This window comes from Bos grunniens, chromosome 28 (genome assembly GCF_055505025.1).
Source record: "Bos grunniens cultivar Pamir isolate PY7600 chromosome 28, Bosgru_T2T1.0, whole genome shotgun sequence".
Classification (NCBI taxonomy): domain Eukaryota; kingdom Metazoa; phylum Chordata; class Mammalia; order Artiodactyla; family Bovidae; genus Bos; species Bos grunniens.
Window position 1 is genome coordinate 13,603,547 of NC_141192.1, and position 27,624 is coordinate 13,631,170.

The window sequence follows — 27,624 nt, forward strand, 5'->3', positions numbered from 1 at the left end:
ATAGCAGGCTCTAGGTTCATCCACCTCACTAGAAATGACTCAAATTCATTCTTTTTTATGGTTGATTAATATTCCATTGTAAATATGTACCACGTCTTATTTATCTCTTCATCTGTCGATGGACATCTGGGTTGCTTTCATGACCTAGCTATTGTAAATAGTGCTGCTATGAACATTGGGGTACATGAGTATTTTTCAATGGTGGTTTTCGCAGGCATTTTCCCCTTTCAATCAAGATTTTTCTAAAAGCATTGTAACTGGGAGTCAGTTATCCAGTTTCAGTAGGTTTTTGTCCCTCAATGCCAGGAAGAACCTTTCACTGGTGTAATGTCTCACATTGGAGGGAAAGTGTATAGATGGGAAAACTATTGAGGTCACATTTGAGTGACAAGATGGGGTAAGAGGGGAAAATGTCAGGCATTTTTTATTATAGACATTGGAGATCAACGAAGTGTAACATCATTGTCAAAGATTTGGTGGCAAACTTCCAACTGGCCTGGTCTGGATATCTTGGGAAAGCTGTCTCCTTGGAGGTCATCCGCTTCAGTCCTGGGGAATTTGCACGTTCAGCTCACTACAGGATGCGCAGGCCAGTCAGGGTTTGGTGCTGTCTTTAAGTGTACTATGTGAATCCCAGAGTCTGTTCCTTGTAGTTTGATGGCCTAAGGGTTCATTAACAGTCCCTGATAGAAGCCTCTCCAGCAAGATTGAGGAGAGTTAATTCTGGAGATGCTTTTCCAATAGACAAAATCTCCAGGATACAAGGTGTTATGCTTAAGGTCTTGGTCTACACAGAGGGCACTGTGAAAAGATTGCTCTACCAAAGCATGGTTATTTTTTTCTCCATCTCCTCCCTAATCAAGCAACATCTCTTGTATAACAGATGGTGATTGATTTTATTTATTTTTTTTTAACTTTTTTTTTTTATATTAGAGTATAGCTGATTACAAATGTGATAGCTTCAGGTGAAATGCAAAACAACTCAGCCATACATATACGTATATCCATTCTCTCCAAAACTCCTCTCCCACCCAGGCTGCCATATAACATTGCGCAGAGTTCTCTATGCTACACGGAAGTCCGTGCTGGTTATCCAGTTAAAATAGAGCAGTGTGTACAGATAGATCCCAAACTTTCTAACTATCCTATCCCCTCACCATTGCCCCCTCATAACCATAAATTCATTCTCTAAGTCTGTCTGTCTGTTTCTCTCTGGAAATAAATTCATTTGCATAGTTTCTTTTTAGTTCCATATATAAGGGATATCATACACTATTTCTTTTTCTCTGACTCCACTATGACAGGCATGGTTATTTTTAATAGAAGCAGTTAGGCCTTTACACTGTTGTAGTATCTCTCCTTTTATAAGTTATGGGTCAAAAGAAGAATGAACCAAGTGTATTGAGCATCCTATGACTGTCCCAAACAGTGAGAGTTTGAGTTCCAAAAGGGGTAAATCTGAGATTTAGAAAGACCAATGGCAATGTTTTGGGGTTAGGTATTTGGAGAGCCTCTAAAAACTTTTCCCACAGAGTCTTAATAATACCTTTAGTGCAATAGAATAAACCAGAGGTTTGAGGCTGGGAAGCACAGTAAGAGTGCTATAAAATTGGGCAAATAGTATAGACTTTTCCAAGTACCTGGCTAATAAAATGAATTCCTTGATCACTGTGAAGTTCAAGAGGAGTTCCACAGGTAAGGATCATTTCTTCCATAAGAACTTTATTTATTGAAGAGCCAGTAGCCTGTCTGCAAGGCAAGTCTTCAGTCTAGACAGTGACTAAACTATATTTATGTACATGAGATTGAGGGAGTTGTATGAAATCCATTTGCCAGACTTCAAACGGCCACATGTCTGAGAGTAGTACCAACAGACTTCCCTGAGCTGTGTTTAGACAAGTGGGCCCACAGAGGTAGGGACCTTTTGTGGCCATGGTAGTATTTCCCCATCAATATTGATTTGTGAATTCTATGATTTTGTCCATAGACTGGCGGTTCAATGCATGTGCAGTGATGAGAAGTGGGAATTTTAGTCTCTGGCTGGACTGGATTGGGTTAGGATTCAATTAGAACTTGCTCTTTTTATCAAACTGACAATTGTCGAATTTCCATTCTTGTTTTTGTTGAATTTCTATTCTTGTTTGGCTTCTCTAGCCAATTTTTTGGCTTCTCTAGCCAGTTTTCTAAAATATAATTTGAGGAAATATCCCTCTGAACCATGACAGAGATGTAGCTGCTGGTGGTCCCTGTTATTAGCAGCATTCCTTGAGAAAATACTACCAAGGTGAGTTCCTTCAGTTCTCAGAGAGTCAAGTGTAGAATGCCCTGGTATCCTAATAGCGAAAGTGACATGGAAAAGTACTGTATCCAATGATTCCCGAAACATAGGGGCAGTGCTAAATTTTATTTCTGTGGGAAGTAAGGACGCAACATTGCTTCTACAATATTCCAAAATCATAAGCTACTTCAAAAGCATATCTACTGTTTGTATAAATATGGCAGTTTTGCCCTTGGCTTTAAGCCCTTGTAAGAGTGTACAATTCAGTGCTGTGATGACCTAGAGGGGTCAGATGGGGGGTGAAGGGAGGCTCAAGAGGGAGGAGATATTTGTATACACATAGCTGATTCACTTTGTTGTACAGCAGAAGCTAACACACACTGTGCAACAATTATATTCCAATAATAAAATTTTAAACATACCGAGTGACTCAAATGGTAAAGAATCTGCCTGCAATGAGGAGACTTGGGTCTGATCCCTGGGTCGGGAAGATCCCCTGGAGAAGGAAGTGGCAACCCACTCCAGTATTCTTGCCTGGAGAATTTCATGGACAGAGGAGCCTTGTGGGCTATAGTCCATGGGGTCACACAGAGTTGGACACGACTGAGCAACTGGAAATACTGAGGGAACCAGTAGGGTGGCAAAGCTAATAAACTATTTGAAATACTTAAAGGCAAGGGGGTTAAAAAAAAAAGAAAAAGAATGTTAGAATAAGATCCATAGGTTAGGTATAAAACTGATTAATTTTTTTTTTTAAGGAGTGTATAAATCAGCCTTTTGGGCTGAAGGGCTTCCCTGATGGCTCAGACAGTTAAGAATCTGCCTGTAATGTGGGAGATCTGGGTTCGATGCCTGGGTTGGGAAGATCCTCTGGAAGAGGGCATGGAAACTCACTCCAGTATTCACACCTGGAGAATTATGGACAGAAGTGTGTGGCAGGCTACAGTCCATGAGGTAGCAAAGAGTCAGACATGACCAAGTGACTCGGCACAGCACAGCCATAGGTACAGATGCTGCCTAACAGCATCGAAAGAAGTTGCGATCGCATACCTGGTACAATATTTGCAATTGTCACCTTTTCAATAAGAACCATCAGTGAACCAGGAGAAGCCAGTTTACTCAGAGGAACTTCCTGTAGGTCACCACGAGGAGTCAGGAGGTGATCTGACAGTGGTAAGCAGTCATGAGGAAGTTAGTGTTGGAGGGGAGAAGAGTAACATGGTTAATGATACTATAATAGAAAAGGATTATGTGAGGAGCAGTTAACAAAAGGATTTCATAGGTAATGAGGGGGCTGACTGAGAGATGTTGAGTGTGATGAGAATTCAGGAGGGCTTCTACTACATGAGGTACAACATGGTTAAAGGGGATCCCACCACAATTTCTTGGAGGTCTTAATCAAAAGGGCACTGGCCATAATGGTTCTATGGCAAGGGCAGTGTCCCAGTGCCACAGAGTCCAGTTCGTGACTACAATAGCATATGGGTTGATGGTGGTCCCCGTGTTTTTAGGTGAGTACCATGAGAGCTTTTCCATCCTTTTTCATATACAAAAGGGAAAAAGGAATCCGATAATTGCCATGCCCAAGAGCAGGTGGGTTCATCAAATCCTCTTTTAAGGCCTAGAAAGCTATGTTGTCCAGTCTTCCCCATCACATTGGGTCAGGGTTGTTGCCTAGTCGCCCAGTCATGTCAGACTTTTCACAACCCCAACTGCAACATGCAAGGCCTCCCTGTCCCTCACCATCCCCTGGTTTTCCCAGGTTCATGTCCATTACATCAGTAATGCCATCCAGCCATCTTATCCTCTGATGCCCTCTTCTCCTGCCCTCAATCTTCCCCAGTATCAGGGTCTCTCCAATGAGTTGTCTCTTTGCATCAGATGACCAAAATATTGGAACTTCAGCTTCAGCATCAGTCCTTCCAATGAGTATTCAGGGTTGATTTCCTGTAATACTGACTGATTCGATCTCCTTACTGTCCAAGGGACTCTCAAGAGTCTTCTCTGGCACCATAGTTCAAAGGCCTCAATTCTTTGGTGCTCTGCTTTATTTATGGTCCAGCTCTCACAACCATAGGTGACCTCTGGAAAGACCATAGCCTTGATTATACGGACCTTTTCGGCAAAGTGATGTCTCTGGTTTTCAACACACTGTTTGTCATAGCTTGTCATGGTTGTTATCATTGTTATTGTTTAGTAAAAACATAACAAATTTTGGCCATAAGAGAGAAATTTGGGATCAAATTTTGGCAGTAACCAAATAGCCCAGGAAAACTTCATAGTTGACATTCAGTTGTGGATTTTGGAAAACTTAAGACATCATGAAGACTATCTGGATCTAGATGTATCTCTAACTCTGATGGCAGATGCCCTAAATATCAAACCAGCATTAACCCAGACTGAAAATTTTCTTTGGTGACTATCTCTCTCTAAGGTGAAAAGTTTTAACAAGTGGACACTATCTTCCTGTGAGGAGGCTTGAGGAGAGCAAAGAAGCAAATCATCCACATATAGCAACAAAATAGAGCCTCTAGGGAGCTTTATATTGTCCCGATCGGCCTTTAGGATTTGTGAGAAATACAAAGGACTCTCAGTAAAACCCTGAGGCATTACTATCCAGATGAATTTTTTTCTCTCAAATGAAGGCAAAAGGTGTTTTTGAGCTGCATCAACTGGAATATTAAAGAATGCATTGCATAGATCATTTATAGTAAAAAATGTACTTCCAGCGGGAATGGATGCCCGTGACACAGGAGTGTAAGAGACAGCAGGGTGTCCAGGATGACAGTGTGGCTTAGCGCTCAGAGATCCTTGACAGACCTCCACCCTTGGCCGCCGGTGTTCTGACCAGTAAAATAGGGTGTTACAAGGGAAAATGAGACCTTGAGCCTTGTAGTCTCCTGTTAGGGACCTTATGCCTTGAAGGCTTCTTTACTCACTGGCTATTGAATAATCCTAGGAAGAAGGTTTGAGGGATCTAATTTGAATTGTGATGGGAGTCACACTGTGAATTTTGCCAATGTCTGTTGGGGATTTTGCCCTTAAGGAATGTGGTATTTGATTCGATAAGGGACAAATTGTCAGTGTTTTCAGAATTAGCTCTAGTACCGTCCAAGTTGGAACAAATAAAAGATGTCAAAGGGTCATTTAATTCATGTGGTTGGTCAGTTGTGTCCAACTCTTTGTGACCCCATGGACTATAGCCCACCAGGATTCTCTGTCTATGGAATTTTCCAGGCAAGAGTACTGAATTGAGTAGCCATTCCCTTCTCCAGGGAATCGAGCCCAGGTCTCCTGCATTGCAGGCCGCCAAGTTCTGGAATAGTTTCCTCTTTTAAGAGAAAGAAAGTCTCGCATGGTACTTCTCTAAGAGATCTCAGCTTAATAAATTCATGGGCGCTGAAGAATGAAAGAGAAAAAGTTGTGTATCTCTTAAAGGATCTAAACAAAATGGGATAGGCTCAAAGACAGGAACCTCTTGAAGCGCAATAGAAATCCCACCATTTGAACTGTTTTTGAACTCAAAGGCAGGAACTGCTTTATAATAGTGGAGCTGAGCACCAAGTATGTGGCTCTGGCGTCAGTTAGGACTGGAATAGACTCACCCCCACCCCAAGTGTTCCCCCAAGCCAATCAAGAGGAAGGATCGAGAGGAGCCCTGTACTTCCTCAGAATCCTAGCATTAGAATTGAGGGGATGTTGGAAAGGCTGATTAGGATTTAAAATGGGTAGGCAACAAGGACCTACTGCATAGCACAGGGACCTCTGCTCAATATTATGTGGCAGCCTGGATGGGAAGGGAGATTAGGGGAGAATGGATACAAGTATATTTATTTATGGCTAAGTCACTCTGCTGTCTACCTAAAACTATCACAATATTGTTAATATGCTATGCTAAGTCACTTAAGTCGTGTCTGACTCTGTGCGACCCCATAGACGGCAGCCCACCAGGCTCCCCCGTCCCTGGGATTCTCCAGGCAAGAACACTGGAGTGGGTTGCCATTTCCTTCTCCAATGCATGAAAGTGAAAAGTGAAAGTGAAGTCGCTCAGTCATGTCTGACTCTTAGCGACCCCATGGATTGCAGCCTACCAGGCTCCTCCGTCCATGGGATTCTCCAAGCAAGAGTACTGGAGTGGGGTGCCATTGCCTTCTCCGGTTAATAAGCTATACTCTATTATAAAATAACATGTTTGTTTTTTTTTTTTAATGGTTAGAGGAGTGAAGTCGCCTGAAACACTAAAATTTGTAACACCCTCTTTTCCAATGTCCTGGTTCTTTGCAATAATAGCAGAAATTATAAGGGTTTGGTTCTATTTGGGAAGCTTCATCTGCTAGAGTTGAAAACCCCAGAATGTTGGTGATCTTCCATTTGGGTGACCCATCTAGAATGGGAGAGAGCTGGTTTGCCAAACTAAGTAAAATCTGGAATGGACATGGTTTACAATTCCATCCCGGTTCTTTTTAATGGAAGAGAATGTCTCAGTTCAGCCCAATAATAAGCATAGGTTGAAAGCTATGCAGGTAGAATCAACACCTGAAGGAAGACCAGAGTTTTCTTTAAAAATTGTCTACAGCTGTATTATAATAGTCATGAACAGGTTCATACAATATTTGTGTGCAAGCCTGAATTCTCTTCCAACAACAGGCTGTAGACAATTCTAGGAACTGCTTGATGAAGTCTCCTAGCAATTGCCTGGGCTTGGTGATGGAAGTTAGTAAGCTAAACAGTCAAAATTCTAGTGATCTTCCAGGACTTCCCCAGTGATTTTCATCCAACGCTGATCCCTGCCTTCATCAATAAGCACATGAGCTAGCCAGTATAATTCAGAGAGACTAGGTTGATAAGTTTGAATGACTATATTAAGTCCCTAAACAAATCTATGAAAATATTCAGTTACTTTGGGAAAATCTTTGACTATGGTTCCGCATTCAGCTTCAATGCAAGGAATATAAAAAATAAAGGGTTTAGCTTCTAGATCCTCAGAAGGCTTTTTTTTAATTGGACTATAATTGTTTCACAGTGTTGTGTTAGATTCTGCTGTACAATAAAGTGAATCAGCTGTATGTGTTCATAGATCCCCTCCTTGTAGGACCTCGCTTCCGCCTCTCTGGGTCATCACTGAGCTGAGCTCCCTGTGCTCTGCAGCAGCTTTCCACTAGCTGGCTGTTTCACACACGGCAGTGTATACATGTCAGTGCTACCTTCCCAATTCACCCCACCCTCTCCTTCCCCCTCTGCGGCCACAGGGCCCTTCTCTACATCTGTGTCTCTTTTTCTGCCCTGCAAATAGGTTCATCTGTACCTTTTTTAAAAAATAGATTCCACATTTATGCATCAGTTCAGTTCAGTCACTCAGTCGTGTCTGACTCTTTGCAACCCCATGAATCGCAGCACGCCAGGCCTCCCTGTCCATCACCAACTCCCAGAGTTCACCCAGACTCACGTCCATTGAGTCAGTGATGCCATCTCATCCTCTGTCGTACCCTTCTCCTCCTGCCCCCAATCCCTTCCAGCATCAGAGTCTTTTCCAATGAGTCAACTTTTCGCATGAGGTGGCCAAAGTACTGGAGTTTCAGCTTTAGCATCATTCCTTCCAAAGAAATCCCAGGGCTGATCTCCTTCAGAATGGACTGGTTGGATCTTCTTGCAGTCCAAGGGACTGTCAAGAGTCTTCTCCAACACCACAGTTCAAAAGCATCAATTCTTCAGCACTCAGCTTTCTTCACAGTCTAACTCTCACATCCATACATGACCACTGGAAAAACCATAGCCTTGACTAGATGGACCTTCTCTTCCTGACTTGCTTTACTCTGTATGACAGACTCTAGATCCATCCATGTCTCAACAAATGACCCAATTTCATTCCTATGTATATTATACACACACATACACACACACACACACACATACACCACATCTTCTTTATTCCTTCATCTGTTGATGGACATTTAGTTTGCCTCCATGTCTTGGCTGTCGTAAATAGTGCTACAATGAATCTTTGGGGTATATGTTTCCTTTTGAATTATGGTTTTCTCAGAGTATATGCCCAGGAGTGGGATTACTAGATCATACAGTAGTTCTGCTTTTAGTTTTTAAAGGCATCTCCATACTATTCTCCATAGTGGCTGTATCAATTTATATTCCCACCAACAGTGCAAGAGGGTTCTCTTTTTCCTGAAGGCTTATTTTTAAAGGGATAGGGTCTAACAAGATCAAAGGAAGAGCGAGTGGGGACAATTTCAGAGGAAAGGGGAAGTTCTGATGAGAAAATTAGTCCAGGGGAATTTAGGGTATAGAGGATGCATAGGCAGGGAAGATGAAGATGGTTCCAGAGGTAGGGCCTGGCTACGGGGGCCCAGGAGAGAGACCAGATGGTGCTGGGGGCAGAACCTGAGACGCAGAAGCCAAAAAGAGGAGTCCGGGGCTTCAGGAGCATTTTATTTTTCTTTTATTGTTTGTTTGCTTCAGTTAACCTTAAAATCTTACTCTATAGAGAGGTAATTTTAGGCTCTTGATAATGTTGGGAATCCTCAAACTATCAATTAAAATAGGCATTCCACTCTGTTCTGGAAATTTTTAAATTATTGTAATCCAATTTGGTTTTAAGAAAATAAAGGTTGGGAATTTCAGAAGTTCCCCATAATGTTCATTGATATTCTAAATTGTTGTTGTTCAGGTTGGTCCGTTTATTTGGAACTGCACCTGAGGAAGAACTGCAGTTTTAAAGATTTTTTTAACACAGTTTTATTTATTTGTTTATGCTTATTTTTGGCTGTGCTGGGTCTTTGCTGTTGCACACAGGCTTTCTGTAGTTGGGGTGCAGGGGCTTAGTTGCGCCATGGCGTGTGGGATCTTTGGACCAGAGATGGAACCAGTGTCCCCTGAATTGCAAGGAAAATTCTTAATCACTGGACCACCAGGGAAGCCCAGGACTGCAATTTGTTTATTTTGGGCTGTGCTGGATCCTTGTTGCTGCGTGGGCTTCTCTCTAGTTACTGTGAGTGGGGCTACTCTAGTTGCGGAGCTCAAGCTTCTCATCGCGGTAGCTCATTTTGTCTCGGAGCACAGGCTCTAGGGTGCACAGGCTTCAACAGTTGTGGCCTGTGGGCTCCATAATCGCAGTCCCTGGGCTCTAGAGCACAGGCTCAATAGGGGGGTGCACAGGGTTGGTTGCTTTCCAGCATGTGGGATCTTCCTGGACCAGAGATCGAACCTGTGTATCTTGCTTTGGCAGGTTGATTCTTTATCACTGAGCCAACACAGAAGTCAGAGTCTCTATAGGAGAGTTGCCCTGAAAGTATTTATATAATTGAAATTCCATTTCTCAGAAATTTCTCTCTAGAGTAAAAGAACAACTTTCAAATAGGGTTAGGGTTACAGCTTACAGCACAAACAGCTCAATACCAACAGCTTGCAACTCAAACAGTCTGCAAGCTAACAACAGCCAGTTCTGAGGAAATAGCTTGGTCCTGGAGAAGCCAGGTCAAAGACTTTTTCAGCCAGGTTCCAGACAACAACCTCTGTTCTAAAGGAATGGACTGATGGCTTCTCAGCTTCCATTGAAATTTTTTTTTTAATTTTGAAATCAGACTGATGTGCCAAATGAATATTGCATACAGAACAAGACCTTAACCAGAAAGACCTTAAAATAGATCCTAAAAGAAGTCTGGAGAGCTTCAAATGCAAAGAGGGAATGAACTGGGATTCTGAAGAAAGACATATCTTCAAACTTCAGGGTTGGTAAGAAAAGCAGTGAGTGACAATGGGCTCACTTGTGGATATTGTACCTGTTAGCTCACCAGCCTGGAGCCTTTGAGGTTCATCTCTGTTCCTTATACAGGCCACCAAGATGTTGACTTAAAGCAAATAGACTGCCAGATATTGCTCCAATAAAGATGGATACATTGGGGATCAGCAAATAATTACAATTTGGCATCTGCAACCATGGTGAGCCACGGTGAGCCACATCCAAGTCTTTGGCAGGGCAAGAAAAGGAGAACTCTTTTATAGAGGGAAGGAGGAAGTTGAGGGGACCAGAGTAAAAGAGTTCATAGCTTTTCATCAACCGAGTGCCTGCCATGAAAAAAGAGGAGTCTTTCTTCTTCCTGCTGGGCTTCCCCTCTGGTCTCCTGATTCTACTTAATTGAGGTTTCTCTCTCTCTTTTTTAAAACAGCATCATGAAAGTGTTTATTGCATAGTTCAGTGCTTGGAACATAGAAGATTCTCAACAACCAGTTCCTGAGTGAATGGATATGCCCTTAGAGGCTTTGCTGCTGCTCTCCTCTCTGCCTTGCTGGCACATCCTGCTGGGTGAAGATGATATTGTGGCACCCCTTTGGGCATGCTGTTGGAAATTTCCCACTTTCCCATTATGTTCCCTACCTGGCACAATCATGGTCATTTTTCAAGCTCAGCTTAAATATCAGCTTTTCTGTTAAGCTTTCCTGGAGTCTGTAGATCAACTCTCTCTTCCCAGAGGAGTTAATCCGTTCCTTCTTTGTACTTCCACACCCCTTGGTGAATGCAGATTCCAAGTGCTTTAAGCACTAAGGATTCATTATTTGGTATATGTATTATATCTTACTCTTTGATTACAAACTGAACTCCTTGAAAAGCCTTTGTTCTTTTGATTATAGCATCAGCATGCATAGGAAACACTGAATTTTTATTTGGTCTAGTTGGGTAGAGAACCTGAAAGCAAGAAGACTAAGAACTATTAACTCAATTGCACACATTAAACAGGTATGCCTAGATTTAATTTTTAAGCAAAATAATAATAATAATGGTTTGCCTTTCCAGGATGTTTGAATCATCTTTACTTAGTATTATTTCCTTCCTCTTATTGGCTAATTTGTCTCAGACATCAGGAAAAGCCAGGTCCTTGTTCCCCAGGAGTTTTTGAGAGGAGAGCAGATTTCAAATCCATGGATTTCTTGCCTCCAAAACCTCCCACCTTCCAGTGAACAAACATAAATTTGAAGACCTTCTCTCCAAACCAAAGCCGTGATGTAGATCAAGTTGCAGGAGAATGGGAGACCAGGTGTAGAAGGTCAAGGGAATGTTGTCATCCTGGCACACAGAGCTTTCGAACACAGTGAGGTGCCAGTCCTTCAACTGTTCCCAAATATACCCGTTTGGTTACAGTATGTTACAGTTCCTAAGACCCAACACCTGCTCACTTTCCCAATGAGTGGCTGAAATACATGCTCTAATATTTGAAGGTAAACACATTTCCCGTCTGTTTGCACAAGGTTTCTGCAAAGACAAAGGCAAATTCTTCTTATTGGCAAATTTCCTACTTCTAGCTCAAGATCATCCTGTTGCTTTACTACAATTTATGATCCTCCAGAAAAGTAAAAAAAAAAAAAAATCCAGAAAAACACCTACTCCAGAAATTTTGGAAATTTTTCTCAAGCTGTTGGCACTGAGAGACTCCACTGAAAGACTGTCCCACCATTCCTGAGGTATCCTAACTCCTAAAAGAATGCTATGTACAGCCCCGCTGGTCTCAACCCTCAAATATGGAAGCTAATTATTGAAGTCACATTCTCCTTGATTTGAGATCTTTTAACGGACGTCTAGAAGCTTGGCCATCACTTCACACCTGCCATCGTGTCAATCAGTTGGAGGAAAAAAATTTTTTTATGTCAATCAAGAAGTCCTTGGGGATGTTGTAACCTGTTATGATGCATTACCCTTTGACCGCTGTGACTTAAAGGCTCTGGCGCTAAAAAGCATGTGCCAGAAAGAATTAGAAGCTAATCTTACTTAGCATTCACATATAAATGAAGCATTTAGTACGGGAGTGTTTGTACTGTCTGAACAAGAAGGCTGAGAAGTCCGTCTTCCTTGGTGACACCATCAACATTACCATTAATTAAACGTAGTGAGTTGAGATTCGAAGTTGTTGCCCTAACACTGCAAATATTTAACACCCATGAGAGGACTATTATCCTGTATTAATGTCCTGCCACAAGTGTTAACAAGGCCAGTATTGCAAACTGACTAATTCTCAATGCTCCTAGCACCCTGTGGTGAAAGAGATGGATTCTCCAGGAAACAGCCATTGTGGAAAACCGCGATATATAGGGCTGAGGCTGGCCTTACACATTTTAGTGGTTACAGAAATGTCTCCCCCACCCCTGGTGAGTTACAGCTCACTGAGGTGTGACACTGAATCACCGTATCTCTCCCAGTAACTGCTCTGTTGTGCCTGGGCTCAGGGGCATTCATCTGAATGACACCAACCTCAGAATCGGAATTTAAGCTTTAAATCTTGAGCATGTGATGTTTTTTCTTTATGGACCAGATTTCAGAGAGCCCCCAAAAAGAGAGAATCACCAACACACACCCAGCTTGCACTTGTTCACAACTCATCTTGCCCACTGCAACATCCTGTCCTTAGAATGACCTTACAGAAACAGGAGAGCTAAAGGGAATAGCTGCAAAGATGAGAGTGGCTGAGGAGTAAATAAAACAATAGGAAGGCAGCCGGGGGCCGCGGTGCCCAGACTGAACCGGAATAAAACAAATTCATTATACTGTAAATTGCTCATGCTATATGGAGTCTATTACGAGGAGTTTGTGAGAACTGGGAAAGGGGGGTGGATTCCAACTATTTTCAGAGCCCATGGATCACCCTAACACCCCTACAGCCAAAGAAACCTAACTCCTGATGGATTGCTCGTGGTTGAGGAGGGTGAGAAGAGAGTAGGTAAATTAAACCCCCAGATAGCCTTATCTGTGGTGTGAAGCATTTTACACATCTTTCTTCTACATTTGGGCTGAGGATGCCTGAGAATAATTTGCCATCCTCAGGGCACAATACAGGGCCAGCCAGAATGTCTCGTGCTCAGTATATTTCTGCTGACTTCCAGAGGATTGTCCTGAAGTGTGTTAAAGCACTTAGCACATAGTAAGCGCTCAGTAAATATCAGTGATCTGGTAGCTGAACAACCACTTCCTCCATTTAAACTCCCCCCCCCTCCACCATGGATGTGTAATCCACATTACAAGATGTGAGCTTTCTCATCCTCACACGACTGTTTCATTTATTCCTTCTATTCACTCATTTAACAAACACTGGTAGAGCAGTTCCTATGTGCCAGGGTTCAAATCGCAGCTCTGTGAAACTACGTTCCTTACTATCTCTGAGCTTCAGTTTCCTCATATGCAAAATTAGCATGGTAATTCGTCCCTTGAGATACTGTGAGGATTAAAAGAGCTTGTGTAGTGCGATATTCGGTGGTGGTGGTAAAGGTGGTTTAGTTACTAAGTTGTGTACAACTCTTGCAACCCCATGGACGGCATCCTGCCAGGCTCCTCTGTCCATGGGATTTCCCAGGCAAGAATACTGAAGTGGGTTGTTGTTTCCTAACACAAGGTAAGCTTTACAGATGTAGTAGCTTCAAGGCTCTCTACCTAAATCCAGGCATCAGTGTGACACTTACCCTGTTTTACACAGTCCTGGTTAATTATGTTTTCCTCTGAAATCATCAGTACTTATTGTCTGTTCTATCAAGTTTAGGTCTTGGCTTTTTCATTCACTTGGTAGTCGTTCTTCCTTTGCCTGTTATTCCATGAATCTCTGCCTTTGACTTTGCCCATGGAGAAGTATAGTTGCACAGGAGCCCAGAGCAAATTAGGAGCTAGAGATTTGAGTCCGGATGAAGATCAGTGCAGGAAAAAAAACTCACTTCAGTGCAGGGAAAATTAGAGTGAGGTCTGATGGAAGATGATTAGAATCCTTGCAGGGAAAAGCAGAATGAAGTCCAGAAAGGAGAGGAAGAGATGAGTTCCTGATGGCTATTCCAAAGAGAGGGGGCACATTCTACAGTTGGAGAGTCCCCCAGAGCATGAAGACTCTGAAGGGGAAGTTGTGTGAAGGCACTGGTTTATCACACCTGGATGGGGACAGAGTTCCCTTGTGGATTATGGGGTGCTCAACATAGTTGGGGACCACCCGCAGAAATGTTTACCGAATTTCTTCATCTCTAATTGTTAACTCTTGTTGGATATAAATAACTTCAAGTCTCCTTGGTAGGAAGAAAGTGTGCCATAGGACTCTGCCTCTGCACTTCCTGAAGCCGTTGGCTTATCTGGATGTTTAGTCATAGGCTGGGATCCAAGAACATAATTGTAAGAGGTGGACTGATAAGAGTAGGAGAGAAAGAGTAGCAGGAAAGAGGCAGAAAGAGATGAGAAAGTGGCAATTATGGCCCCTGAATTTCAGTGTTACAGTTTTTAAGGTGAGATTCTAACCCTCTGAAATTGTGAGCAGTTTTATGTTGGCATTTCTTTTTTTTTTTTTTAATCTCTAAGAAGAGGGTTAGTAGATTTCCTCAGATTCTCAGAAGACTGTGAATTGCCCTTACCTGGCTTTGCTCAGAGGAATGATGTGGGCTGGTCTATGATCCCTTGACATCCACTGAGCCTTCTCAATGGCTGCCACTGGGGGCGGGAAGAAAGGGACAGAGGTGGTGGTGGTGTCTGTGTGGTGTTTAGTCTCTAAGTTGTGTCCTACTCTTTATGACTCCATAGATTATAGCCTTCCAGGCTCTTCTGTCCATGGGGTTTTCAAGGCAAGAATCCTGGAGTGGGTTGCCATTTCCTCCTCCCAGGGATCTTTCTGACCCAGGGATTGAGCCCAAGTCTCCTGTGTCTCCTGCATTGGCAGGCGGATTCTTTACCACCAAGCCACCTGGACAGAGAATATACGGCAATTCCACCTCTACCCCCACCAACTTCAGTAAGAGCAATTTTGAAAATTTATTTTTTCATGTAGAAATGGTTTTAAATTACACAAAAGTTGGAAAAATAACTAGGAAAAGTGAAAAGTAGGATTATCTAGCTGAAAAGGGTCCCTTAGTTCTCTTGTATCCACTCCCACGATTGTAGGCAAGCATCCTGCAACCGGTGCCTTGTGTCGACTCGGTGTCCGCGGCTTCATCATGGATTGCAACCACATAACATAATTTGCACTTTGCTGCTTTCCCTACTGATGACTCTATTTCTCACTTCCTATTTTCATTCTTGCCATGTGGACAATTTAACTAACACTTAGAAAGACTATTTAGTGGCATAGAAAATATATTTATAATTAAACCCTAAATGGAAAAAAGTAAAACCCAGTTACACAAAAACTTCCTGAGAAGTAATGAATAAAAAGTAAATTATTTGAGATACTGCACATCCTTATGATTCTCCTGGTTATTTCTCATGGCTACAAGTTGGCTGCTATTGCTCTCGCCATCATATCTACATTCCAGCAGAAACTAAGTAGGAGGAATAAAGAGAAGAGGACATTCCTAAATCAAGCAGCAGAAACTTTCCCAGAAATCCCACAGCATGATTCTACACGTGTCCCACTGACCAGCACTTTGACCCATGACCAGACCTGGTTGGGAAATAGACAAAGAAAAAGGAGGTTGGGACTGGGGTTGGGATCAACCAATCAATAACTACTCCAGGTGGCAATTGAAAAGTCACCCTGTCTAACTTTTGATCTTAAAATAGGAATCAAGTCAGGCCAGACTCGGAGAAGGTGATGGCACCCCACTCCAGTACTCTTGCTTGGAGAATCCCATGGATGGAGGAGCCTGGTGGGTTGCAGTCCATGGGGTCGCTAAGAGTCGGGCACGACTGAGCGACTTCACTTTCACTTTTCACTTTCATGTATTGGAGAAGGAAATGGCAACCCACTCCAGTGTTCTTGCCTGGAGAATCCCAGGGACAGGGGAGCCTGGTGGGCTGCCATCTATGGGGTCGCACAGAGTTGGACACAACTAAAGCAACTTAGCAGCAGCAGCAGGCCAGACTATGAAAAGAAATTTTCCTCCTCTCTCCTTTGCTCTCTTCCCCTCTACTCTCTTCTGTATTATAAAATGTAAAATGTCAAGGGATACCTTAATAGTGTTGAGGTTCATTGCTCCTCAATGCCTAGCTGTGAGTTTCCCTGTTCCTGTATATATGCCCTCCCTCTGCTCCACCCCTAGCCCAGCAGGAAAGCCTCCCTCCCTGGAAAGTTCCCCAATCAGCAGAATCAGCTGTGCCTCACCTGGTCTTCAGCCTAATGAGTTTCACCTCCCTGTCAAATCGTGAAATTATACAAACAAGCCAATCACATCCCTCCATGTGAACAAAGGGTTACCGCACTCTCTTCACCACAAAGCCTGACTCCTAGGGCGGTGGCTGGCTCTCTGTACTCCCAAGTACAGTCCTTGCATGGTCCTGCCTGGCTTACGGCGTCCTCTTCCTCTTCTCTGTGAGTACATGCGGCTAGTGATCTGTCTGGCATCTGGTGGTGTGTGTTTAGCCACCTACTGTTTAGAATGAAGGAATCATCCCACACCAGTGGGGTGCATAGGAGTTGATCAGAATACCTGTGCTGATACCACAAGAGAGAATAAGATACATGCAGGCCTTGCCCTTAGGAGGCTTACCATCTTGTGGGAAAGGTATTTGCTTGTATTCTGTGTTTGCTGCTCCAAGTACTGGTGTTAGGGTGCTATGGAGAGAGAGAGTGAGAGAGAGTGTGTGTGAGAGTGAGAGTGTGTGAGAGAGAGACTGTGAAAGAGTGAGAGTGTGTGAGAGAGAGTGTGGGAAAAAGAGAGAGTGTGAGAGTGTGTGAGAGAGAGACTGTGAGAAAGAGAGTGTGTGAGAGTGTGTGTGTGTGTGAGAGAGAATGAGCGTGAGAGAGAGTATGAGAAAGTGTGTGAAAGAGTAAGAGTGTGAGGGTGTGAAAGAGTGTGTGAGAGAGTGAGAGTGAGAGAGAGTATGAGAAAAAGAGTGTGAAAGAGTGAGAGTGTGAGAGTGTGTGAGAGACTGTGAGAAAGAGAGTGTGAGAGAGTGTGTGTGTGAGAGAGTATGAGTGTGAGAGAGAGTATGAGAAAGAGAATATGAGAGAGAGTATGAGAAAGAGTGTGTGTGTGAGAGAGAGACAGTTTGTGTGAGATTTTGTGTGAGAGAGAATGGGTGTGAGAGAGAGTATGAGAAAGACAGTGTGAAAGAGTGAGAGTGTGAGAGAGAGACTGTGAGAAAGAGAATGTGAGAGTGTGTGTGTGTGAGAGTGTGTGTGAGAGAGAATGAGTGTGAGAGAGAGTATGAAAAAGAATATGAAAGAGTGAGATTGTGTGAGAGTGTGTGAAAGACAGTGTGAGAGTGAGAGAGAGAGACAGTGTGTGTGAAAGAGAGTATGAGTGTGAAAGAGTGTGAGAGTGTGTGAGAGAGTGTGTGTGAAAAAGAGAGTGAGAGTGTGAAAGTGTGTGAGAGTGAGAGAGAGTGTGTGTATGCAGAGAAGTCTGGGTGAGACTGAGTTACCCAGGCAGAGGGATTAGAATAGTCAGAGAAGGGGCTTTGAAATTCAAGCTGAGAGTTTGAAGAGCTAAGAATAGAGGGGGAAACTGCAGAGAAAGTGGCTGAAGCAGAAGCTGGAGAGGGACACAGAGGCCAGGTCAGGGCGAGTCTTCTCAGCAGAGCGGGGAAGTTCAGGCGTTTCTGAGCAAGCGCTGGCATGCTGCCTTCCGCAGGAGTACATGGATGGACATTTGCTTTTGGGAAGACCCCTGTGGCTTCAGTGTAGAGGATGGCAGGGCACCGGAATTAGGAACCAAAGAAACCCAGGGAGGCTTTGGCAGTGGTCTAAGCAGAGTGGCAAAACTTTACGGGAGGGACTGTTTGTGAGGTCCTGGACCAGTAGACACAGAGAAACCCATGGTCTCTTAGTGTGACTTTACACTCATGGGCTTTTGTTTTTACCTTCATTGTAAAGGTCAGGGAAGGGAAAGCTACCTGCTTACACAGGACAAGGCTTCAGTTGCTCATGACATACGTTTTATATTAGAAGTTTCTGCATCTGCCAGTAAAAGAAAATATAGCCCCAGTGGCTTACACGAATTGGGACTTTCTGCCCCCGCCGCCCCCCCCCCCCCAAAGAAAGGTGGTTGGTTCAAAGGAATTAGAGCAGATGCCACTTTTGGGGTCTCCCTCATTGTTCCATGGAGGCTGCTGAAGCTGCATCCATTATGCATTCAAGGCAGGAGGAAGGGTAAATGAGAAAGCCTGTGCTGGCTTTCTGTGACTTTATGTATCCTTGTAGCGGAAAAGAAAAATGTTTTACAAATGACCTTTCCCAAATGACTGCTGCTTAGTCCTCACAGACACTGGCTACCCCAGCTGCATGGGAAGCTGGGATGGCAAGCATCGATTTTGAGGACCATCTGCAAGGAGGGAGAAAGGGAGAAGGGTGCTGGTAATGGCAATTCAGCAGCCAATCAGCCACAAGTGTCTTATACTGGAGGGGAAAGGGGAAGCTGTGGAGGCAAGCATGCAGCAGGGGTCAGTCACAGTCGTGAATTTTATGAAAGGTTTGCTGGGAAACTACATTTAAGAAAATATATATGGTGACTACGATTCCCTTGACAGCACGACTGAGTGATTTGCAATGTACTTGCATTTCATGGCCCTGGTTCCAAGTACCGTCACCCGCTTTCAAGTCAGACACTTGAGTTGTTTCAGAATCACCAGGCTGGCCCGGTGTTCAATTGCACAAGTGTATGTGCACATGCAGACTTTTCAGGAACCCCCAGTGTGTGGTGAGGAGCGTGCTTGCTCTCCTGGTGGCCGTGGCATCAGCACTGTCGATTTGTTTGGGCAGATATGCTTCTTTCTAAGACTGGAACTCCAGGAAGATTAAAACTACCCTCTGCCCCAGGTCTTTTGCCATAGATCTGAAATCTAAATTCCTTGAAAGCAGTTTTATGTCCATGGTATCATATGATTCTCATGGCAGTCCTGCAAAGCAGGCTTGGCTCACCATTTTAGAAGAGGAAACTGACCCAAAGAAATGAAATGATTTGCTTGTAGTGTGTGAGGGTCAGCAGCCCTGTTCCAAAGGAAGACTTCTGGGTTCAGATCCCAGCTCCTTCTAATGCTGGGCGACTCAGAAGACTTTGAAGCGAGGCCACTGAAATACGGGAGGAAGACCAGTATTGACAAATGGAACTATAATTCTAGCTTAGGAAAATCTGGGAAAAGACTCTTCTGTGTGTCTATGTGATAATAAATCACCCTGAAACTTAGTCACATAAGCCACCCATTGTTTTATCATGCTCATGTATTCTGTGGTTCAAGAACCAAGGTCATAGTGGGGATGGTCTGTCTGCTCTATGATATGTGGGGCCTAGTTGGGAAGAGTTAGATGTTTGAGTTGCTCCATTACTGGGAACTGAAGACTTTCAACTTTCGTGTCTGGTCCCTGAATAGGAATGACTCCAACGTGGGCTCAGAAGGGACTATTGACTTATGCACCTGTTTCTCGAGGTGGCTTGGGCGTCCCATTTTTAAAATTTAATTATTTTATATTAAAGTATAATTGATTTACAATGTTGTTAGCTTCAGTGTTCAGCAAAGTGATTCAGCTATACATAAGTGCTGTGCTTAGTTGCTCAGTCGTGTGCAACTCTTTGCTACCCCATGGACTGTAGCCCACCAGGCTCCTCTGTCCATGGGGATTCTTCAGGCAAGAATACTGGAGTGGGTTGCCATGCCCTCCTCCGGGGGATCTTCCCAACCCAGGAGCTGAACCCAGGTCTCCCACATTGCAGGTGATTCTTTACTGTCTGAGCCATGAGGGAAGCCCCAGCGATGCATATACACATATCCATTCTTTTTGTATTCTTTTCCCATATAGGTTATTACAGATTATTGATTAGAGTTCCCTGTGCTATAACAGTAGATCCTTGTTGATTAGTTCATTCCTTTTTTGTGGTTGAGTAATATTCCATTGTATGTATGTATCGCATCTTCTTTATCTATTCTTCTGTTGATGGACATTTAGGTTGCTTTCATGTTTTGGCTATTGTAAATAGTGCTGCAATGAACATTGGGGTGCCTGTATCTTTTCAAAGTATGATTTTTTCTGAATGTATGTACAGGATTGGTATTTTTGGATCATACAGTAGTTCTATTTCTAGTTTTTGAAGGACCTCCATACTGTTCTTTATAATACTTGTACCAAGTTACATTCCCACCAAAAGTGTAGAAGGGTTCCCTTTTGTCCTCATCCTCTTCAGCATTTATTGTTTGTAGACATTTTGTTAATGGCCATTCTGACCAGTGTGAAGTGATACTTCATTATAGTCTTTTCTAGTTTGGTAATGTTTATTATTTTATTTTACAGTTTTTGTTCAGATGTAATTTAATACCTAAAATTTCAACATTTTAAAATGCACAACTCAGTATGTAATATACTTTTCAGTCAATTCAGTCGCTCAGTCATGTCCGACTCTTTGCGACCCCATGAATCGCAGCATGCCAGGCCTCCCTGTCCATCACCAACTCCCAGAGTTCACTCAGACTCACGTCCATCGAGTCAGTGATGCCATCCAGCCATCTCATCCTCTGTCGTCCCCTTCTCGTCTTGCCCCCAATCCCTCCCAGCATCAGAGTCTTTTCCAATGAGTCAACTCTTTGCATGAGGTGGCCAAAGTACTGGAGTTTCAGCTTTAGCATCATTCCTTCCAAAGAACACCCAGGGCTGATCTCCTTTAAAATGGACTGGTTGGATCTCCCTGCAGTCCAAGGGACTCTCAAGAGTCTTCTCCAACACCACAGTTCAAAAACATCAATTCTTCAGTGCTCAGTTTTCTTCACAGTCCAACTCTCACATCCATACATGACCACTGGAAAAACCATAGTCTGGACTAGATGGACCTTTGTTGGCAAAGTAATGTCTCTACTTTTCAATATGCTATCTAGGTTGGTCATAACTTTCCTTCCAAGGAGTAGGCATCTTTTAATTTCATGGCTGCAGTCACCATCTGCGGTGATTTTGGAGCCCAAAAAAATAAAGTCTGACACTGTTTCCACTGTTTCCCCATCTATTTCCCATTAAGTAATGGGACCCGATGCCATGATCTTCATTTTATGAATGAGCTTTAAGCCAACTTTTTCACTCTCCTCTTTCATCATTCACTGGTTTTTAGTATATGTGCAGTGTTGTTCAAACATTGCCACTATCTCATTCCAGAATATTTCCATCACCTCAGAAATGACACCCAGTACCTCTTATCAGTCACTTTCAGTTCCCATTATTCCTTTACCTGAAAAGCACTAATCTACGTTATGACTTCATGGGTTTGCCTGTTGTGGACATTTCATATACATGGAATTGTATAGCATCTGTTACTTTGTGAATGACTTCTTTTGTGCAGCATAATGTCTTCAAGGATGAGTATGTTGCAGTGTGTCAACCCTTCATTCCTTTCCATGGATGAATAACACTCCATTGCATGACTGCTTTGCTTGTAAACTGATCAACTGATGGACATGTAGGTTGTTTCTACTTTCTGACTATTATGAATAATGGTACTATGAACATTTGAGGATAATATTTTTGTGTGAACATGTGTTCAGTTCTCTTGGGTGTATACCAAGGACGGGAATTGTTGGGTCATATGGAAACTCTATGTTTGAATTTTTAAGGACCTGCCAGAGGGTTTACCACCATGATTGCGTTATTGCAAGTCAGTTGTGTAAGAGGATTCCAATTTTTCCAAATCCTTGCTAACACTTTTTATTTCCTGTGTTCTTGATTATACCACCCTAGTGGGTGCGTAGTGGTATCTCATGGTTGAGACTTGGTATTGACTTGCATTTCCCTAATGAGCAATAATATTGAGCATCATTTCATGCACATGTTGGTCACTTGTACAATCTCTTGGGAGATATGGTTATTCATATGCTTGCATAGTTTGTAATTGCTTTTCTTTTTTTAACCAAATTATTGGAGTATAGTTGCTTTACACATTTGTGTTAGTTTCTGTTATACAGCAAAGTGAATCATTTATATGCATACATATATCCTCTCTTTTTTGGATTTCCTTCCCATTTAGGTCACCACAGAACAACAAATAAAGTTCCCTGTACTATTCAGTAGGTTCTAATTAGTTATCAGTTTCACACATAGTGGTGTATATATGTGATTCCCAATCTCCCAATTTATCCCCCTCCTCCCTTTCCCACCTGGTGTCCATATGTCTGTTCTCTATGTCTGTATCTCTATCCTGCTTTGCCAATGGGTTCATCTGTACCATTTTTCTAGATTCCACATATGCATTAATATATATTTGTTTTTCTCTTTATGACTTCTTTCTGACAGTCTCTAGGTCCATCCACATCTCTCCAAATGGCACAGTTTTGTTTCTTTTTATGGCTGAGTAATGTTCCAGTGTATATATGTACCATATATTCTTTATCCATTCCTCTGTTGATGAATGTTTAGGTTGCTTCCATGTCCTGTCTATTGTAAATAAGACTGCAGTGAACATTGGGGTGCATGCATCTTTTGGAATAATTCTTTTCTCCCTATATATATGCCCAGGAGTGGGATTGCTGGGCCATATGGCAGTTTTGTTTTTAGCGTTTTAAGGAAACCCCATACTCTTCTCCATAATAGCTGTATCAGTTTACTTTCCCACCAGCAGTGTAAAAGGGTTCCTTTTACTCCATACCCTCGCCAGTACTGTTTGTAAACTTTTTGATGAGGCCATTCTGACTGATGTGAGGTGATACGTAATTGTAGTTTTTATTTGCATTTATCTAATAATTAGAGATATTGGTCTTTTCATGTGTTTGTTGGTCATCTATGTGCTTTCTTTGCAGATATGTCTATTTAGGTCTTCCATCCGTTTTTTTTGATTGGGTTCTTTGTTTTTTTTAATATTGAGCTGAATGAGCTGTTTGTATATTCTGGAGATTAATTCCTTGTCAGTTGTTTAGTTTGCCAATATTGTATCCGATTCTGAAAGCTGCCTTTTCTTTTTGTTTATGGTTTCTTTGCTGTTCAAAAGTTTTTAACTTTAATTAGGTCCCTTTTGTTTATTTTTATTGTTCTAGGGAAAAACTGAAAGTGAAGTCACTCAATCGTGTTCGACTCTTTGCAACTCTAAGGACTGTTGCCTACCAGGCTCCTCAGGCGACACTCCATGGAGTTTTTCAGGCAAAAGTACTGGAGTGGGTTGCCATTTCCTTCTCCAGGGGATCTTCCCGACCCAGGGATCGAACCTGGGTCTCCTGCATTGCAGGCCGATGCTTTACCATCTGAGCCACAGGGAAGCCCAATCATTATTCTAGGAGGTGTGTGATCAAAAAAGATCTTGCCCTGACTTATGTCAAAGAGTGTTCTGCCTATGTTTTCCTCTAAGATTTTTTATAGTGTCTGGCCTTAGATTTAGGTCTCTGCTCCATTGTGAATTTATTTTTATGTGTGCTATTAGGGAGCATTCTTATTTCATTCTTTAACATGCAGCTATTCAGTTTTCCAGCATCACTTACTGAAGAGACAGTCTTTTCTCCATTGTATTTTCTTGCCTCCTTTGTCATAGATTAAATAACCATAGGTGTGGAGGGTTATCTCTGGGCTTTCTATTCTGTTCCATTGACCTATATTTCTGTTTTTGTGCCAGTACCACATTGGCTTGATTACTGTAGCTTTGTAGTACAGTGTGCAATCATGGAACCTGATTCCTCCAGCTCTGTTTTTCTTTCTCAAGATTGCTTTGGCTATTCAGGGTCCAGATAGCGCTAGTGGTAAAAAACCCATCTGTCTATGCAGGAAACTTAAGAGACTTGGGTTCACTTCTTGGGTTGGGAAAATCCTCTGGGAAAGGAAATGGCAATCCACTCCAGTATTCTTGCCTGAAGAATCCCATGGACTGAGGAGCCTGGTGGGCTATAATCCATACAGTTACAAAGAGTCAAACACAACTGAAGGACTTAGCACACACCACATACAAATTGTAAAATTTTTTATTCTAATTCTGTGAAAAATGCCATTGATAATTTGGTAGGGATTACATTGAGTTTGTAGATTGCTTTGGATAGTCTCATCATTTTCACAGTATTGGTTCTTTCAATCCAAGAACATGGTATGTCTCTACATCTGTTTGTATTGTCTTTGATTTTTTTCATCAGAATTTTATATTAATAGTTTTCTTTGTACAGGTCTTTTGCCTCCTTAGGTAAGTTTATTTTTGAGTATGTTATTCTTTTTGTTGCAATAGAAAATGGGATTGTTTTCTTAATTTCTTTTTCTGATATTGCTAGTGTATAGGGATGTAAGAGATTTCTGTGCATTAATTTTATGTCCTGCAACTTTACTAAATTCATTGATTAGCACCAGCAGTTTTCTGGCGGCATTCTTAGGATTTTCCATGTGAAGTACCATGTCATCTGCAAATAGTGACAGTTTTATTTCTTCTTTTCCAATTTGGATTCCTTTTATTTCTTTTTCTTCTCAGAGTGCATGGCTAGGACCTCCAAAGCTATGTTGAATAATATTGGAAAGAATCGACAATCTCGTCTGGTTCCTGATCTTACAGGAAATGCTTTCAGTTTTTTACCATTGAGAATGATGTGTGCTATGGGCTTGTCGTATATAGCCTTTATTACATTAAGGTAAGTACACTTTATGCCCACTTTCTGGAACATTTTTATCATAAACTGGTGTTGAATTTTGTCAAAAGCTTTTTCTGCAATTATTGAGATGCTTACATGGTTTTTATTCAGTGTGTTAATATGGTGTAACACATTGATTGATTTGTGACCCTTCAAGAATCCTTGCATCCCTGGGATAAATTCCACTTCATCATGGTGTATGATCATTTTAATGTGTTGTTGAATTCTGTTTGCTAGTATTTTGTTAAGGATTTTTGCATCTATATTCATCAGTGATATTGGTCTGTAATCTTCTTTTTTTGTGTGTGATATTGTCTGGTTTTGGTATCAGCGCAATGGTGGCCTGGTAGAATGAACTTGGGAGTATTCCTTTCTTTGCAAGTTTTTGGAAGAGTTTGAGAAGGATCGGTGTAAGCTCTTCTCTAAATGTTTGACAGGATTTGCCTGTGAAGCCATCTGGTCCTGAACTTTTGTTTGTTGGATGATTTTTAATCACAGTTTCAATTTTATTACTTGTGATTAGCCTGTTTATATTTCCTATTTCTTTCTGGTTCAGTCTTGGAAGGTTGGACCTTTCTAAGAATCTGTCCACTTCTTCTGGGTTGTCCATTGTATTGGCATATGGTTGCTTGTAGTAGTCTCTCATGATCCTTTTTATTTCTGTGGTATCAGCTGTAACTTCTCCTATTCATATCTAATTATTGATTGAGCCCTCTCCCTTTTTGTCTTGATGAGTCTGACTAAAAGTTTATCAGCTGTATCCATCCTCTCAAAAAATCAGCTTTTAGTGTCATTGATCTTTGCCATTGTTTCTTGTCTCTATTTATTTCTGCTCTTATTCTTATGATTTCTTTTCTTCTACTAACTTTGGGTTTTATTCTTCTTTCTCTAGCTGCTTTAGGTTTAAGGCTAGATTGTTTCCTTGACATTTTTCTTGTTTCTTGCGGTGGGTTCTATTGCTATGAACTCCCCTCTTAGAGCTACTTTCATTGCATCCCATAGGTTTTGGGTCCTTGTGTTCGGGTTGTCCTTTGTTTCTATGTATGTTTTGGTTTTCTCTTTCATTTCTTCAGTGATCTCTTGTTTATTTAGTAGTATATTGTTTACCTTGCACGTGTTTGTGTTTTTACAGTTTCTTCCTGTAATTGATTTTTAATTTCATAGCATTGTGGTCAGAAAAGACGGTTGACATGATTTCAATTTTCTTAAATTTACCGAGGCTTGATTTATGCTCCAAGATGTGATCTGTCCTGGAGAACGTTGCACTTGAGAAGAAAGTACTCTGCTGATTTGGGATGAAATGTCCTATAAATATCAATTAAATCTTTCTGGTCTAATGTGTCATTTAAAGCTTATGTTTCCTTATTGATTTTCTGTCTGGATGTTCTGTCCGTTGGTTCAAGTGGGGATGTTAACATACCCCACTATTATTTTTTTACTGTTGATTTCCCCTTTACTGACAGTTACCATTTGCTTTATATTGAGGTGCTCCTATGTTGGGTGCATAAATATTTAAAATTGTATCTTCTTCTTGGGTTGATCCTTTGGCCATTATGTGGTGTCCTTCCTTGTCTCTTTAATTTTTTTATAAAGACTGTAGCAGTCTTTATTTTCAAAACTATTTTGTCTGATATGAATATTGCTACTCCAGCTTTTTTATTTCCATTTGCATAGACTATCTTTTTCCACCCCCTTACTTTTAGTCTGTATATTTCCCTGTCTGTATATGCTGATAGACAGCATATATATGGGTCTTATTTTTGAATCCATTCAGCTTGTCTGTCTTTTGGTTGGAACACTTAATCCATTTACATTTAAGGTACTTGTCAATATGTATGTTCCTATCACCATTTTCTTAACTGTATGGGACAATTTCTACCCTGTCGGTTGTTTGGTGTGAGGTGTTTTACTGGGTCCTTTTCTTCTCTTGTGTTTCCCATCTAGAGAAGTTTCTTTAGTATTTGTATAAAACTGGTTTGGTGGTGCTGAATTCTCTAAGCTTTTGCTTGTCTATTAAGCTTTTGATTTCCCTGTCAAATCTGAATGAGAACTTTGCTGGTCAGAGTATTCTTTGTTGTAGCTTCTTACCTTTCATCACTTTAAATATTATCATCCCATTCCCTTCTAGCCTGTAGTGTTTCTGCTGAAAAATCAGCTTATAACCTTATAGGGATTGCCTTGCATGTTATTTATTGCTTTTCCCTTCTTGCTTTTAATATTTTCTCTTTCTCTAATTTTTGTCATTTTGATTAACATGTATTTTGGTGTGTTGCTCCTTGGTTTATCCTGTATGAAACTCTCTTTGCTTCCTGAACTTCAATGAATGTTTCCCTCCCCATGTTAGGAACAGTTTTTAGTTATTATCTCTTCAAATATTCTTCAAGCCCTTTTGCTTTCTCGACTCCTTCTGGGACCCCTACAGTGCAAATGTTGGTGTCCTCATTTCTTTTCATTTTTCTTTCTTTCTTCTATTCTGCCATAGTGATTTCCATGAATCTGTCTTCCAACTCACTTATTCATTTTTCTGCCTCATTTATCCTGATATTGATTCCTTCTAGTATATTTTTCATTTCAATTATTGCATTGTTCATCTGTTTGTTTTGTAAAACTTCTGGCTTTTTATTAAACATTTCATGTATCTTCTTCGTCTGTGACTCCATTCTTTTTCTGAGATCCTGAATATCTTTACTTTCATTCTCTGAGTTATTTTTCTGGCAGATTGCCTATATCCACTTCTTTTAATTTTTCTTATGGAGTTCCATCTTGTTCTTTTTCTCTGGGATAAATTTCTCTGCCATCTTATTTTGTCTGACTTTCTGTGTTTGTGGTCCCTGTCCTTAGGCTGCAGGATTATAATTCTTATTGATTCTGGTGTCTGCTCCCTGGT

General features: G+C 41.7%; 1 long non-coding RNA gene across 4 annotated transcripts in view; it reads left to right on the forward strand.

The window, feature by feature from the left end:
- The first annotated feature begins 16,399 nt into the window (after positions 1–16,399).
- LOC147342865 (uncharacterized) overlaps positions 16,400–27,624 on the forward strand; it is a 135,415-nt gene continuing 124,190 nt past the window's right edge. For all 4 annotated transcript variants that reach the window (XR_015156784.1, XR_015156785.1, XR_015156783.1 and 1 more), the window contains exons 1-2: positions 16,400–16,545; positions 24,581–24,737. This is a non-coding gene — a long non-coding RNA (uncharacterized LOC147342865). The remainder of the gene's footprint in view (positions 16,546–24,580; positions 24,738–27,624) is intronic.